The sequence below is a fragment of the Chrysochloris asiatica genome, unplaced genomic scaffold (assembly GCF_000296735.1).
Source record: "Chrysochloris asiatica unplaced genomic scaffold, ChrAsi1.0 scaffold00083, whole genome shotgun sequence".
In the NCBI taxonomy this organism is placed as follows: domain Eukaryota; kingdom Metazoa; phylum Chordata; class Mammalia; order Afrosoricida; family Chrysochloridae; genus Chrysochloris; species Chrysochloris asiatica.
In genome coordinates this window covers 7,522,625-7,538,537 of record NW_006408601.1, presented here as the reverse complement: position 1 = coordinate 7,538,537, position 15,913 = coordinate 7,522,625, and the positions used below count along the sequence as shown (strand labels likewise).

Genomic DNA, 15,913 nt, shown 5'->3' with positions numbered 1-15,913 from the left:
TCTTAAAATTGAAGCCAGTGGGAGAAGAGAAAGAGGAAAAAGTTGCCAACTTTGCTCTATTTATCCCAAATTACAGCAGCAGCAATTTTCACCTTCTCCTGGAAGTCTGTGTTTCTTTTGTTTACACGTGTGGGTCTTCCTTCGGAGGGCCTAGCCATTAACAACAGAGATTTGCTAAGAGAGAGCCACCTGTTTCAGATTTTTGACAACAAACAACTTGGGAATACTGCTTTGTTATTGGTTATTTTGTTTTGGTAATTGAAGAATTGCCAAGTTCTCTGTGCTCCTCTTCACTTGTTGTTAGGTATCCTTGAATTGGTTAGATTACAACAGAAGGAAACACTGCCAGGTTCTGTGCCATCAACATAATCATTGCTATGTTTGAGCCCATTGTGGGAGCTACTGTGTCAATCCATCTTCTTGAGAAAAGTCCTCTTTAGTGCCAACCTTCTACTTTACCAACTATTACATTCTTCTCCAAGGATAAGGTCCTCCTGATGACATGTTCAAAGTACATGAAATGACATCCCCACCATCTTCACTTCCAAGGAGACTTCTGGCTGTACTCTCTGGTAGTCTATGGTACATTTCGTATTCTTCGCCAACATCATAATTCAATTCTTCTTCAGACTTTGTTACAGAGACCCTTTTAGTCAATCAGAGGCTACCATGTATAAACCATTCAGGAGTCATAATAAATCATAATGACATTGGAACTTCAACAAGGGACTCAAGCAAGTGCCCTCTGGTGCTGGGACCCAGGGAAAATATTTCTCATAAGAAAGATACAAAAAAAAGTCAAACAGTTTATCTTCCTCAAGACTCAGTGTTCTTTCAAGGCCCCTTCCCTCTTTTCTGAAGGCACACTTAGTTCTGAAGCAGAAGCTAGGAATGAAGCAGAAGCTAGGAAACCAGCCCCTGAAATAAACAGTTTTTCCCACCCTTTTTAATCTTGGGAAAGCGCTGCCAGTTCTGAAATTCCTCCTTTGATCAGAAGATAAAATAGAACAATGATGTGGAACTAAGTGAATTCCTCAGGGACATTCTTAGAGGGTGTGTACACTAGCCTGGAAGTGTGTGTGTTGTGGGGGTAGGGAGGGTATAGGGTTGTGGGGTGGGGTGGGAGGATGTCAGTGGAAAGTTTAGAGTAGGAAAAAGAAAGTCTATCCATACATTCATCCATTTATGTCAGAACAATTTCTTTCCAAACTTTTTAATGAGAATTTCATATTACACCATTCTACCACATTAAACTGTGAACATCTGGGAGGTATGGGTCCCATTCTCTTATTAAGGGACAAATTTTTCTAAAACATTACAGTGTCAGAAATGAGTTTGAAGAGTGAGTCTGGCGTGAATCAGACTTCTGTTGTATTCCTGTAATGATTTCTGTGCTTTAGCTTCAACTTTATGCAAATGGGAGAATTTTCCTATCTGCTTCACATGGCTATTCCAGAACGCTTAGTTGTGCTCATGCGGAACCTGTGCATATACCAAAAGGCGGTTAGAAGAAGAGAACAAGGGAATACTTAGTGATTTAAAATCAGGAAAGATATGTGTTAGGGCTGTATTCTTTCACCATGCTTATTTAATCTGCTAAACAAATAATCCCAGAAACTAGATTATATGATGAAGACCACACATCATGATTGGGGGAAGGCTCAGTAATAGCCTGCAATTTGCAAATGACACAACCTTGCTCGCTGAAAGTGAAGAGGACTTGAAGCATTGACCTTGGCCCTCTTCTTCCAGTGAAAATATAGCTATGGTGGCTGTGGTGGCTGCCACCAACATGTCAGCCAAGAACTTTCAAGTCAGTAATGAGGAATGGATTTGTCCTGAAAAAAAAAAAAAAAAAGTGGAAATGTAAATTTTGCTACATCCTGCTGTAATTGATATGGATGGAAGAAAGCAACTGAAGCCTAGATGATGAAAGTTGGGACCACTGAAATGGGAACAACATATGTACTGAAGCCCATTAAGTGCTAATAATTGATGGTGTAAAACTTGCAGAAGATCAGAGTATAACATGTGCAATGCTCTGAAGTATGCTAAATTAGAAGTAAGAATAGAATACGGCAATATGGCAGGTGGTTTTAATGAAAGAGAAAATGCTGAGTATATAGAAAGAGAAGACTCTAATGATGAGTTTGGAGGTAAAAAGGAAAACCACAGAGGGAATGTAGTTAGCTCTGCATCTATTTAAAAAGAATTGAATACAAAGAATCTGAGGGAGAAGAGGATGAAGATGAAGATCTTTCTAAATATAAATTCGATTAGAATGAAGAGGAAGATGGTGCTGATATCTTAATCTAGAATCTTTTTCTTTTAAACTTTTTATTGTGAATTGAGTGGTTTGCGGAGCAGAACATTGTTTTATTTAGTTTCATTTCAATAATTGCAATTGCCTCTACGTAGCATCATTTATCCCTGTGCTTCTAGTTTCCCTTCCTCCTTCCCCAACCTTCTGAATTTTGTCCTTAAGTAAATGCTGCCCTTTTGATCTTGAATAGTTGATCATTCTATGGTGTGCATACCTCACTAGTGTTGTTGTCCCCCCCATATACCCATTCACTGCTTGGCTGAAAATTGAGCAGTTCCAGACCTGAAGACCAAGAGCAATAGTCTTGAGTTCCTTCAGTCTCTTTCTAACCATTAGCCTGTCTAGTCAACATATCTTGATGCCAGTGAAGAAGAAGATAGTAATAAAAAGAAATCCAATAGATGAAGTTACTCAAAGTCTCAGTCTTTAAATTCACAATCTTCATCATATTCATCCTCCCCCTCAAGTTCTAGGTCAAGGTCCCATTCAAGACGCTCCTCCAGTTTGTGTCAATATTTCATTCCTGTTCAAAAGAACTTTCAAGGTCTTGTGGTTTGAAATCAAGATCCAGATCCATGCCTCACAGGGGCTTTTCTTTTTCTTGAAAAAGATCTTATACTTCTTGAAAGAAAGTCCAGCAGGAAAAATCTGAAGCAAAAATGGCAGTCTGGGCAGAGGCTGAGGCAACGCGGAGGAAACGGGAGTGACAGGAGAATGCTGCCATCACCATGAGCCTCCTCAACAAGCCCAAGAGTGAGATGACACCAGAGGAGCTGCAGAAGTGGGAGGAGGAGGCGTTTAACACCCGGCCTCTGTCGCTGCTTGCGCAGTGGGTCAAGAACAGCATTCCAATGCTCATCACTGTCGCAACAAGAAGCTGCTGGACTGTGTCAAGGCTTTCGACAGGCACTGCAACATGGTGCTGGAGAATGTGAAAGAGATGTGGACTGAAGTCCCCAAGAGTGGCAAGGGCAAGAAGAAGCCCAAGCCTGTCAACAAGGACTGCTACATCTCCAAGATGTGCCTACGTGGGGACTCTGTCATAGTGGTCCCGTGGAACCCACTCATCACCAGCAAGTAGGGGCCCAAAGCCACCTCCCACCACCCCGTGAAGACCTGCCCTGTGTTGGGAATAATAAAGTTCCTATGTTTTTTTTACTTAAAATTTTAAAAAAAGGCAGTCTGATTGGCTACTACAAGAATAAGCAAGTTGTTCGCTGGGAGCCATTAAGGAAAGCAATCAAGTTCCTTCAGGACAAACCCCCTTCCAAGACTGAAACTCAAAGGGAACATACATGAGCAGGCACATAAGATTTCTGGTGACCACATGGTCAGCTGGTTCGTGGAAGAGGGAGAAAGGCAGCAATGAAGATATGGGCTGAGTTTGACCGCGTTTCATAGACTCTAGTCGACCTGGAGATGAGAAAAAGAGGAAAGGCTGGTTGGTATGAAGCATGGTGAGACCTGGGGACTCCTGAGCTCACAGACAAGGACATAGCCATGGAGGGCTAGAGCTGAGAGTGAAGTGTCCAGCTGCTATTATTAAGTGAGGGAAGACATACAAGAATGCCCAAACTTGTAGATAGTACTCATTCGACCTAGCCTTGATGGTTTAATGATCAGCACTCAACTGAAAGAAGATTAAAAAAAATTTTTTTTTTTTGATAAAGGAAACAAGTGTAAATTGTTACAATTTGATGAACTTAACCTATACTTATGGATGTGGTGGTGGTTATGTGCTGTGGAGTCAGTTCCGACTCATAGTGACTCTGTACAGGGTTTCTGAGTCCTGTAAATCTTTACGGGAACAAAAAGCCTCATCTTTCTCCTGTGGAACAGCTGGTAGTTTCAAACTGCTGACCCTGAGGTTAGCAGCCCAATTTGTAACCACTACGCTACCAGAGCTCTTTACTTATGGATGAAGTAGCTCAAAATACCAACTGAGAGGGAAGGAGTCTTCACCTGAAATATCAGTCCTATCCCTTCTCTATAGAGGGTTGATCTGGACGGGCAAATTAGACATTGGCTACCTAAAATGAGGGTGGCTATACAGGCACAAAGTGAGTGGTTTACAAGTTTTCAAGAGGGAGTTTAGTTTCAGAGTGTGTGTGTGGGGAGGGCGGGGGGAAGGTAGAATTCCCACTGAATAGTTTTCATCTTGTCTAGACGGGTATGGTGAAAAGAGATGGGCATAAGAGTCTTATGATTCAGTAGTGAATAATTGTTTCATGACTAATTGTGACTGTTACAACTGTAAGGTTAGAAGTTTTGTAACAAAAAAGGGGGGGGGGGAGTAGTTAATCTTACAGTCCAGGAACAGAGGATCCTAGGACCATCAAGGGAGAAGAGCACAAGCAGAATGTGGGACCCTCTCCAGAGATGGAGGCAGAAATAATGACATGGAAGAATAGAGCAGCTGAGAACTCTAGACTCATGGAAAGAGAAAGGCTGTGTGCTGGCAGCCAGGAGGCAGGCTTGCAGAATGTGCCCTTTGGTGGTTTAAATTATTATATATTCCTGAGTGTTTTTGTGTACATCTTTGCCCGCCCCCAAAAAAAAAAACAAAAACAGAGGGAATAAAAGCAAATTCTGTTGAATGATGATGCATGGAGGAGATTGCAATGAAATGATGAGTGTAAAACCGATGTTCTCCCATGTAAACTATCACAATTAAACAAATAGACAAACAAACAAACAAAAACAAAAATCCTAATGCCAGTGTTGAAAAAAATATATATCTTATTCATGTTCAACATCTATTGAGAGGAACAGAAAGAGAAGTCATTGTAGACCTTCTTTATCTGGTGATCAGGAAAAAAAAAAAGACAAGATCACGGTCACCCAAAACCAAGGTGACTGATGAAAACACTAAACAACCCTGAGCTCTGGGCCAACCACTATGGAATGCCACTACTTACTTTACCCAGGCACCACAGGGCATCATCTCATTCTGGTTCCCATTCAAGTTCAAAAAAGAAATAATGTATTAAATTTTACATCTAAAAAAAATAGTACAATGCCTGAAGTATATTTTTAAAGAAGTTGATGGATTACTTGGTCAGAAGTGCTAAATCTGCTAGTAGAGGTGCATATCTTTCATTGCTTCTCAGAGCAATTGTTCTTGTTGTGAAGTGCTGTCAAGTCGGTTTTGATTCATAGCAACCCTGTATAGGATTTCTGAAGAGTGGCTGGTGGATTTGAATCGCTGACCTTGTGGTTCAAACAGACCTTGCATTCCACACCAGAACAATACAGTTGTGTTTATTTGTGAAATTAACAGTGTATAGTAGTGGTTACGAATCGGGCTGCGAACCTTAAGGTCAGCGGTTCGAAACTACCAGCCGCTCCGCGGGAGAAAGATGAGGCTTTCTACTCCCGTAAAGATTTACACCCTCGGAAACCCTGTACAGGGTCGCTATGGGTCGGAACCGACTCAACGGCACTTAACAGCAGCAGCAGCATCTGAGGCTACAATGTCCCCAAATAGATGCTACATTTAGTCATTATTTAAAACCATTTGCTTTATTTAAAACCATCTGAGCTAAAACACAGTACTTTGTTTCCTAATTCAAACTGTTGGAGTTTCAAATATGTCAGGTCTGTTCACTAAGACAGAATTATTAGGCTTGCCTGAAATTTGGGCGTGGAAGCAAGGAATATTAAACTAGTTGGCAACAGGCTGTTGATTTTAATATAGAAAAGAACTTAACCTGCTCATGTTATGTCTAAGTGACTCTCTTAGAAAACTTTAAATTGCAAAAGAGTCAGCAAGAAACATTTTTATTTTGAAATTCTCTATGTTAAGATTCCTTAGAATCATAGTCTTTCTTTTATTCACATTTTGCACTACCATATTTAATGTCAAAGTATCTTGTGAATTGTAGGAGAAAGGTATTACTAATTTCTTTCTTACTGACATATAATCTTCACCATAAAAGAAATTCAGTGTAACTATTTATCTCTTCTCTATGAATATTATTGGCTGATGAGGGGAGAATCTTACTTGAAATGTTTATCAATTTTAACAAGTTTTGTGTGGTGTTGTTAAGAGCCGTTCAGTGTCCTTTAAAAATCTAGTTGTCACATGTGATGGGGCTAACAAGACTAAATCATAGTTCTTAATGAAGAGCAAATAAAAGAAAATTGAAATGTATTTCTCTTTGGTTGAAAGGCTAACAGAGACATTGTGAATTTAAATGAACATTTGCCTGGAGATGTTTAACTGTAAACACCACTCCATAAAACTTTCGTCTGAAGTACAAATGAATGCTTGTTTCTACATGATGTAAGCAGAAATCATTATTCTCAATCACTGCCTTAAAATGCTTTCAGAGTTTGTTTTGTTTCTGAAAATTAAAATTTGGTTACTTTGAGCTAAAAAAAAAAAAAAAGAAAGAATACAGTCTTCTGTATGGATTACAACTCAGTGTAAGGGAAACAAAAATCCTTAGAATTGGACCAATAAATAATATTGTGGTAAACAGAGGAAAGATAGAAGTTGTCAAGCATTCATTTTACTTGAATTCACTGCTTATTAAAGCAATAGTCAAGAAATCAAACAACATATTGCACTGGGTGAATCTGCTGCACAAGATGTCTTTAAATTGTTTAAGAGCAAAGATGTCAATTTGAAGACTTAGGTGTACCTGACCCAAGCAAGCCATGGTATTTTCAGCCATCTCTTATGCATGTGAAAGCTGGAGGATGAATAAGGAAAACCAAAGAAGAATTGATGCATTTGAATTATGGTGTGGGTTAAAAATATTAAAAGTACCATGGACTGCCAGAGGAACAAACAAATCTGCTTCAGACGTACAGCAGAATGCTCCTCAGAAGTCAGGATGGTGAGAGTACTTTGGACATGTTCTCAGGAGGGACCTGTCCCTAGAAAGGGATATTATGTTAGGTAGAGGGTGATCCTGAGTGGCTGCAATTTAGGCTCAAAGATAAGGATTGTGAGGATGGCCCAAGACCAGGAGTGTTGCTTTCTGTTGTGCATAGGGTCGCTATGAGTCGGAACCCACTTAACAGCACCTAACAACAAAACGTAAGGCTGTTTAATTTTTTTCATCTAATATTTGAAGGGAAGCAGATTATAAGTATAATCTCATTCAATTCTCGAGAGAAAGGCATTATTAATTTCATCAGTAGTATTGACAATGTATGTGAAGCTATTTTGTAACGTATCTGGCTGCTAGTGAGTTACAGGACTACCTACTTCACCTGGCTGTTGTGAGAATTAAATGACACCCAAGAAGGCGCTTAACAGAAGATCAAGCGCGGTATCCACGTGACATGCTACTAATTACACGCCCCACAACACCTGATCCACTGTGAGGACTGGGTAAATGCTGCTTGTACTGAACGATTTTGTTTTGCCTTTTTCTTAGTCTTCCAATGCTAAACTAATCTCGGCGGGGCCTGTGACCAAAACCACAAATCTGAGAGCCTCATCCGGACCGGGGCGTGTGCGGAGTCCCTGGAGGGCGCACAACAACAACAAGTTTTTCCAGCACCCAGCACAGGTGACAAGGCTTGGGACGCCGATTTCGGCAGTGGCTGGCTGGAGCATCCCCGCAGATCTCCCCAGTCTGGGGCTGCACTGAGAGATCTTTTGGTCCCGCCAGGATTTTCTGGGTCGGAGACCGACCCTAGCCCTCACCACCCCAGCTCTAGTCTTCACGGACTTTGTCAAGCCCCGCCCACCACCTCAGGTAGGCCATCAGCTCTAGCCAATTCTCAAGTAGCCTGGGTGCGGAAGGAGGGGCTTCCCAGGCCGGAAGTGACGTATGGTGGTTGGCTGGCTGCGAAGTCGACCGAAGCTCTCGGCGACTGCTGGGGCTGCTGAGGAGAAAATGGCTCGGACCTTGGCGGCTGTGGCGGTTCGGGTTGTGGTGGAGGCACAGGCTCAGGCAGCTTGAGGTGAGGAGCAGTCGGTGCACCTAAGACCTCGCTTTGCCAGAGCGGACAGAGATCCGTAAGGGAGGGTCCTTTGCCGCGGCCCCCTGCTCCTCGGATGCCGGTCTCTGACCCCTCCATCCTGTACTCTTGGCGCTGGTTCAGCGGGACTCAAGTCTCTCCGTCCTGCTTCCACCTAGACCGTTGCCCGTAGCCCTGTGGACTGTGCGAGGGGCCCGCGCCCCCGCCCCCGCCAGGCCCTTCCTCTCGGGAGCGAGAGTGCTCGGGGGAGTTGGTTTTGTCCAGACGGGGGAGGGGAGGCCACCCCGTTGTCCCTCGGGACGGACGGGCTGGAGCCGGCCCTGTTCTCTTGTCAAGTTGTTGATTCTGGCGAATGTGTAAGTTGCTTCTCAGTTCTGGCCCTTTCTCTGGCCTCCTGCCCCATCTCCGACTTTCGGGGGGGGCTAATGATCCATTTTTCTTTCCTTTCCACTTGCTGCGAATCCACTTGCTTTGGGAAGGCAGAATTATTTCATCTTTCTGAGAGGACGGTCAGATCAAAAATATTAGCTTCACTCTTCCTGAGCGATGCAGGAACAATAAAAATGGAAGAGAGGAAAAAAAGCACATACTTTTTTTTTTTTTTGAACTAAATGGCTTGGCTTTAAGAACGAGATTTTCCAGCTGTGGAACTGTTTTTCGGGGAGAGCAGGGATTGAGGAGGGAAATGAGGGAAGAGAAAACCGAGGAGGAAAGTCTGGAGTCTTCGAAGAGAGAGCCTGTGGTTGTTTTCCCGTCATTATTGTTGTTGTTAAGTGCCGACTCACAGCCATCCTGTAGAGGGTTTCCGAGGCTTTAAATCTTTTTGCAGGAGCAGAAAGCCTCATCTTTCTCCCATGGAGTGGTTGGTGGGCTCAAACCGCAGACCTTGTGATTCACGGTCCAGTGCTTATCATATGGGACCACTGCACTCTTCCCCAGACTTGTTAAAGTGCCATGGAGTTGATTCCGACTCATAGCGACCCTCTGTAGGGTTTCCGAGGAGCAGCTTGGAGGGTTTGAACTGCCAACCTTGTAGTTTACAAGCCAGTGCTGAACGTACAGCGCCACACCAGGACCCCATCTATTAAAGAATCAACTGAAGAGATTTTTAGGTGGGTGTCAGGTAGGAAAATGCTGTTGAGAAATTTGTTTAATAAATTATAGTCTCAAAGCCACAGATTAGAAGGGATGAAGGAAAAAGAAAGGCACAGCCTTCCCCTGTTATTCGAAAGTAGAGCGTAAATGAAGCCAAAACGATGTAAAATAAAAAGTCAATTAATTTAAATGGGAAAGATTTTTGAGTGTTCTCAGATCCTCCCCTCCCCCCAAAAAAAAAAGCCCTACCAGATCATGACAACTATCCCATAAAACCTGAAATAACACTAACGGGTTTCACAGACCCAGATCAAAGCTATGGCAGCTTGATGCTGACGGGCGCTCAGTGAAGTTCCCAGCTTGGCAACGCCACTGAGATCTGCTGGGTGTGCTGTCTCTTTAACAGCTTGCTGCAAAACAGTCACTCTTCCCGTTTTGTAAAAGGAAAATCCTCTTCAGATTTCTTTCCCTTAGGGAAAACAGGTACTAATGTAAATCTTTTTGTAAAAGCAAAGTGACATAGAGTGAACTTTCAAAAAGTGGGAGATAACATGTATTCTTAGAGGTGTGCTGAAGACATAGTACAAGGAAGCTGTGACTCCCCAAGAGACTTTGTACCTTTGCTTCCTTATCTTGCGGCTCACGCATCTGGTGCTCATACAGAAATTTGTTCACCACAGCACATTAAACGGAAATGTTAAGGTTTGTAAACTTCTGAAGATGTCTGTTTTCAAGACAGTCTTTTACATGACAATGGAGCGGTTTATCTGTTAATTCAAACTTAATGTTTTTATATAGGTACAAAGAACTTTACTTCTTTCATAAGTAATTTTGGCAAGATTTATTTATCGAAAGCAAACTTTTTTCTTTTGAAAAGTCTGTTATTTGTGTTTTGTATTCACATTGTTTGCAGTTTTATTTTAAGCAGTATATTTTAGTGTTTTTAATCAACTGATTTCACAGCTTTTTCTCTGTTTTATGGATTATAAAAGTTGATCTTATGAATTTTAGAAACTTACAACTTTCTGCAATTAGCTGTATTCTCAATATGATTCTTTTTTCCTTCCTTCTGCCATGAATAGTTTAAAACTTTTCAGTTAGTTCATGATTACTTTATCAGTTTTCTTGCTAAGATACTTTCTGTGATATAGCACAGAATGTTTTGCACTTAGTAAGCACATTCAGTAAGTGAACTTATTCTAAAGCTCTTGAATTTCCCAAGAGCTCAAAGTTCTGTGTTCTTCTTATCAGGGTATCAGACCAAACTTTTCAGAGCATCAGTAGTATAGAACATTTCTTTTTAAAAAATGTTTTGTAACTTTTCTTGTTTTGCTAACCTAAGTTATATATTTTATTGCATTTGCCATGTTACCCAGATAATTTCAGGTCAAGCAAATGATAAAAGGAGAATATTTTTGTGTAGTGCATTCACATAGTTGGTTGTTGTGTGCCACTGAGTCAGTTCCAACTAAAAGCAACTCTGTATAGGGTTTCTGGGGTTGTAAATCTTTAAGGGAACTGAAAGCCTCATCTTTCTCCCAAGGAGCAGCTGGTCGATTTGAACTGCTGGCCTTCCAGTTAATAGCCCAGTTCGTAATCCAGTACACTGCCCTGGCTTCCTTATTCACATAGTAGGTGATTTGATTTAAATGTGCCCTTTTATAGTGCTAGTAAATACCTTAAAATGTCTTAACCCTCCAAAAGATCTTATAGCTCCATGTTGCATGCATTTTTTTTTTCTTAGTTCTTTTAATTCAACAGATTTTTATTATTGCCTTCAAGGATGCCTGGTACTGCAAGGGTTCCAAGGATAGGAAAATGAGTGAGACAGTGGTGGTCCTCAAGACATTTGCTAATCTATGGAAGAGACAATCACATAAATTACAGTAGTATGGCTATTAGCACAGCATTGACTCCAAAGTACTGAAAAGGGTCTGATCATTTGGGCAGGGAGAGAGAGAAGATGGTTGAGTCTTTATGTGGAAAGTGTTGCTTGAATTGAGTCTTAAAGGATGAATTCATTATATTAATGAGGGCAAGATAAAGGCAAATAGGTTCTAGACTCTGCTTTAGAGTCTAGCAGTGAGAGATTAAGCAAGTTGCTTAATACCTGTAGTATCTATTTCTTTATTTGAGATTTGCCTACATCTGAAGCATTTCTGTCCAATAGAAATACTACGTGAACCACAAATAAGAGTCACATATGTACTAAGTCTTTGAATCTGGTATGTACTTTATAATGTATCTCACTTCAGACTAACCACATTTTAAGTACTCAATGGCTATGTGTGGCCAGTGGTGACCATATTGAACAGTGTAAATCTAGAGCATGAACATTCTGCTATTCTATCCTGAGTTCTTGCTTGAAAAGGAAAAACAACTCCTATGAGAAATGTGGAGTTCAGGTATGGCGCTGTAGGATCAGCACTTGGCTGCTAACCACAAGGTTGGTGGTTCAAACCCACCAGCTGCTCCTTGGACACACTATACAGGGTCGCTATGAGTCAAAACTGATTCAAAGACACTTAACAACAACAACAATGAAAAAAATGTGTTAGTAATATATACCTTCTAATCATTAGCGTAGTGGTTACAAGTTGGGCTGCCAATTGCAAGGTCAGCAGTTCGAAACTACCAGCTGTTCCGCGGGAGAAATATGAGGCATTCTGCTTCCGTAAAGGTTTACAGCCTTGGAAATCCTGTGCAGGGTCACTATGAGTCAGAACTGACTCCACGGTACTTAACAATATAACAAAATAAAAATCATTTTGTTAGGAGTCCTGGTGCAGCACTGTAAGATAAAGCACTGGACTGCTAACTGCAAGGTCAGTGGTTCAAACCCACCAGCTGCTCATTGGAAACCCCTGGGTCGCTATAAGTCGGAATCAACTTGACATCTAACAACAGCAACAGTCTACTTCCAGAGGTTCAAATCAGATTCAGAAGAGGCCGTGGAATGAGAGATATCATTGCTGATGTCTGATGGATCTTGGCTGAAAGCAGAGAATATCAGAAAGATGTTTACTTGTGCTTTATTGACTATGCAAAGGCTTTCAATTGTGTGGATCATGACAAGCTATGGACAACATTGTGAAGTATGAGTATTCCGGAACACTTTTGTGCTCATGAGGAATCTGTACCTGGACCAAGAAGCAGTTGTTTGACTAGAACATGGGAACACTGAATGGTTTAAAATTAAGAAAGGTGTGCGACAAGGTTGTATTCTTTCATCATATTTATTCAACCTGTATGCTGAGCAAATAATCCAAGAAGCTGGGTTCTATGAAGAAAAACGTGGCATCAGGAAGACTCATCAACAACCTGCAATATGCAGATGATACAGCCTTGCTTGCTGAAAGTGAAGAGGACTTAAAACATTTACTGATGCAGATCAAAGAGCACAGCCTTTGGTACGGATTGCATCTCAATGTAAAGAAAACAAAAATCCTCACCACTGGACCAATAAACAACATTCATATCAATGGAGAAAAGATTGAAGTTTTAAGAGTTTGGATCAACTATCAACACTCATGGAAGCAGCAGTCAAGAAATCAAATGACATATATTGCATTAGGCAAATCTGCAGCACAAGACCTTTTTAAAGTGTTGAAGAGCAAACATGTCAGCTTGAGGACTAAGGTGTGCCTGACCCAAGCCATGGTATTTTCAATAACCTCACATGGATGCAAAAGCTGGACATTGAATAAGGAAGACCGTAGAAGAATTGATGCTTTTGAGTTATGGTGTTGGAGGAGACTATTGAAAGTGCCAAAAGAACCAATATATCCGTTTTGGAAAAAGTGCAGCCAGAGTGCTTCTTGGAGGCCAAGATGGCCAAACTTCGTCTCTGATACTTCGGACATATTATCAGGAGGGACCAGTGGCTAGAGAAGGATATCATGTTTGGTTAGGTGGAGGGTCAGAAAAATAGGAAGACCCCCAACGAGATGGATTAGCCAGGTAGCAGCATCGATGGGCTCAAGTTTGGCAACAGTGGTGAGGTTGGCCCAGGATTGGGCCGTGTTTTGTTCTGCTGTGCATAAGATTACTATGGGTCAGTACCGACTCAATGACACCTAACAACAACAACAACTGTACTTGACATTTGCATTGATTGATGATTTTGATTTAACTAATGATTCCCTCCCTCCCCCCTTACCCCTTATTACCTGTGAGGTAAGTAGGGTAAGTTTTATTCTCATTTTCTTGAAAAGAAGTTCTAGAGAGGTTGTGTGTGAACCTTTATGATGCTAAGCCTACTGTTCTTGTAATTGCATTTCTCCATATAGTGTATGAGTGTTTAGATACTTGGCACTTAACAGATTTCTGTAGTATGTGTTTAAGAATGAATACATCCTGGTTTGAGAGAGTTGATACTAGGATTGTTGTTGTTGTTGTTAGTACCGTGGAGTTGGTTCTGATTCATAGCGATCCTGCACAGGGTTTCCAAGGCTGTAAATCTTTATGGGAGCAGAAAACTTCATCTTTCTCTCGCAAAACAGCTGGTAGTTTCGAACTGCTACCGTGAGATAAGCAGCCCGATTCGTAACCACTAGACCCACTAAAATTCATATGTTGGTGTTGTTAAGTGCCTTCAAGTTGTTTCAAACTCTTAACAACCCTGTATAAGGTTTCCGAGGAGTGGCTGGTGGGTTTGAACTAACCGCCTTGAGGTTAGCCGTCCAGTGTCTATCTTACAGAGTTATTTAGGCAGGATTTTTGAGTAAATAGTTTAGATCTTTAATTAACTATAGGAAGAAGGTGATCAGATGTCAAGGATAGTTATATCAATGCACAGAGCAAAACTTAGCTAAGGGAACATAAAGTATGAGTTCAAGGAAGGATTTATTTATAAGGCTTATTTGAAATGATGAGGCTAGAATTCCATTGCTTGTTGTCAAATAGATTCTGACTCATAGCTACTCGGTAAGACAAAGTAGCACACCCTCTAGTGTTCCCAAGGTTGTAGATCTTTAAAGACGTAGACTGCTACATCTTTCTCCCTTGGAGTGACTGATAGATTCAAACCACCCACCTTTCTTTCAGTTGGCAGTGAAGCACGTACCCATGATATCACCAGGGCTTCTTGAGGATAAGATTGTTGTTGTTGTTAAGTATATAGGGTTTCTGAGGAATGGGTTTGAACCACTGACCTTGTGATTAGCAGTTCAGTGCTTATGCTACGCCAAGATGGGATGTTTTATTTTTTTTAAGTGTTGTTGAGTCAGTTCCGACTCATAGCAACCTTGTATAGTGTTTCTGAGGAGCAGCTGATGGGTTTGAACCACTGACCTTGTGGTTCAAACTGACTTCAGTCCAGTGCATTATCCTACGGCACCACACCAGGAATCCAGGATAGGATGGAGGTGTAAGAGATAAGAATAAGTATATATTAGCAATAAAGAGTTTAGAGGTCAATGGTCATGATTATTTGCATGCTTCAGAAACTCTTATAATGCTATGACTTTATTGTGACTAGAGTTGTGTGGTAGAATAGAAGGTAAAGAAAGTTAAAAGAGAGGTTGGTGACAATGAGCAGCAGTGTAATATTAGTTCGAATAGGAATGTGATGCGGAGTCCTGCTAGTGTAGTGTATTATGAGCTGGGCTGCTAATTGTAGGGTCAGCAATTCCAATGTACCAGTCACTCCAAGGGAGAAAGATAAGGCTTTCTGCTCATGTGAAGATTTACAGCCTTGAAACGATTTACAGGGTCACTGTGAGTCTGAACTGGCTCAATGGCACAAAAGCACTACCACTACCACCATCATAGGGACTTGATAAAGAATTTGTCTGAAAATAGAAAGGAATGGCAATGTTAAGAAAAAGAAAATAGGTTTAAAAATTTAGGAAAAATACTAATTGAATCAGGTTTGTTGTTTTTTATGTGTTTTCTCATAAAAACAAATTGATAGTCCTGGTGGAGTATGGTAACATAAGCACTAGGCTGCTAACTGCTAGGTCAGCAGTTCAAACCCATCAGCCATTCCTCAGGAACCCTCTACAGGGTTGCTATGAGTTGGAACCGACTTGTGACACTCAACAGCCTTCAGAAAAGTATCCGTAGAAACAGGAAGAAATAAGCACTGTTAAAGTTCTACTATAAAATGAGAGGAAAAAGTAAAGATAAAATCCCATTTGAAGATAGAAGAGAATACAGAGGAAAATCAATGCAGTATTTACCTTGTGATTAAATGGAATTAGAGAATGAATGTTGATGGAATAGAGAGGCACACTTAGAAAAATAATCTTTTCATTTGGGAACAGGAAAGCACTTTTTCCCTCTACCCCCAAAATAAGCTTTGAATGATGTTCAATTAGACCTATAAACAAAACTATGTTGTTTTTGTTAAGTTCCTTATAGTCAGTTCCAACTGCCTTCAAGTCAGCTTGAACTCATAGCCACTCTGTATAGGGTTTCCGAATCTTTAAATATTTGCAGAAGCAGAAAGCCTTATTTTTCTCCTGCAGAGAGACTGGTGGGCTCGAACTGCTGCACTTGTGGTTTGCAACCCAGTGCTTTATCCTACAGAGCCACCTACTATGAATACTAATA

At 41.1% G+C, this 15,913-nt stretch overlaps 1 protein-coding gene and 1 pseudogene across 1 annotated transcript in view; both read left to right on the top strand.

Annotated features, from left to right (window-relative positions):
- Positions 1-1,792: 1,792 nt before the first annotated feature.
- LOC102818403 lies at positions 1,793-5,205 on the top strand (annotated as a pseudogene).
- A 2,961-nt stretch (positions 5,206-8,166) lies between these two features.
- Positions 8,167-15,913, top strand: part of PIK3C2A (phosphatidylinositol-4-phosphate 3-kinase, catalytic subunit type 2 alpha) — a 202,827-nt gene continuing 195,080 nt past the window's right edge. Inside the window, exon 1 of the mRNA XM_006865791.1 lies at positions 8,167-8,245. The gene's annotated coding sequence lies outside the window, so the exon portion shown is untranslated. The remainder of the gene's footprint in view (positions 8,246-15,913) is intronic.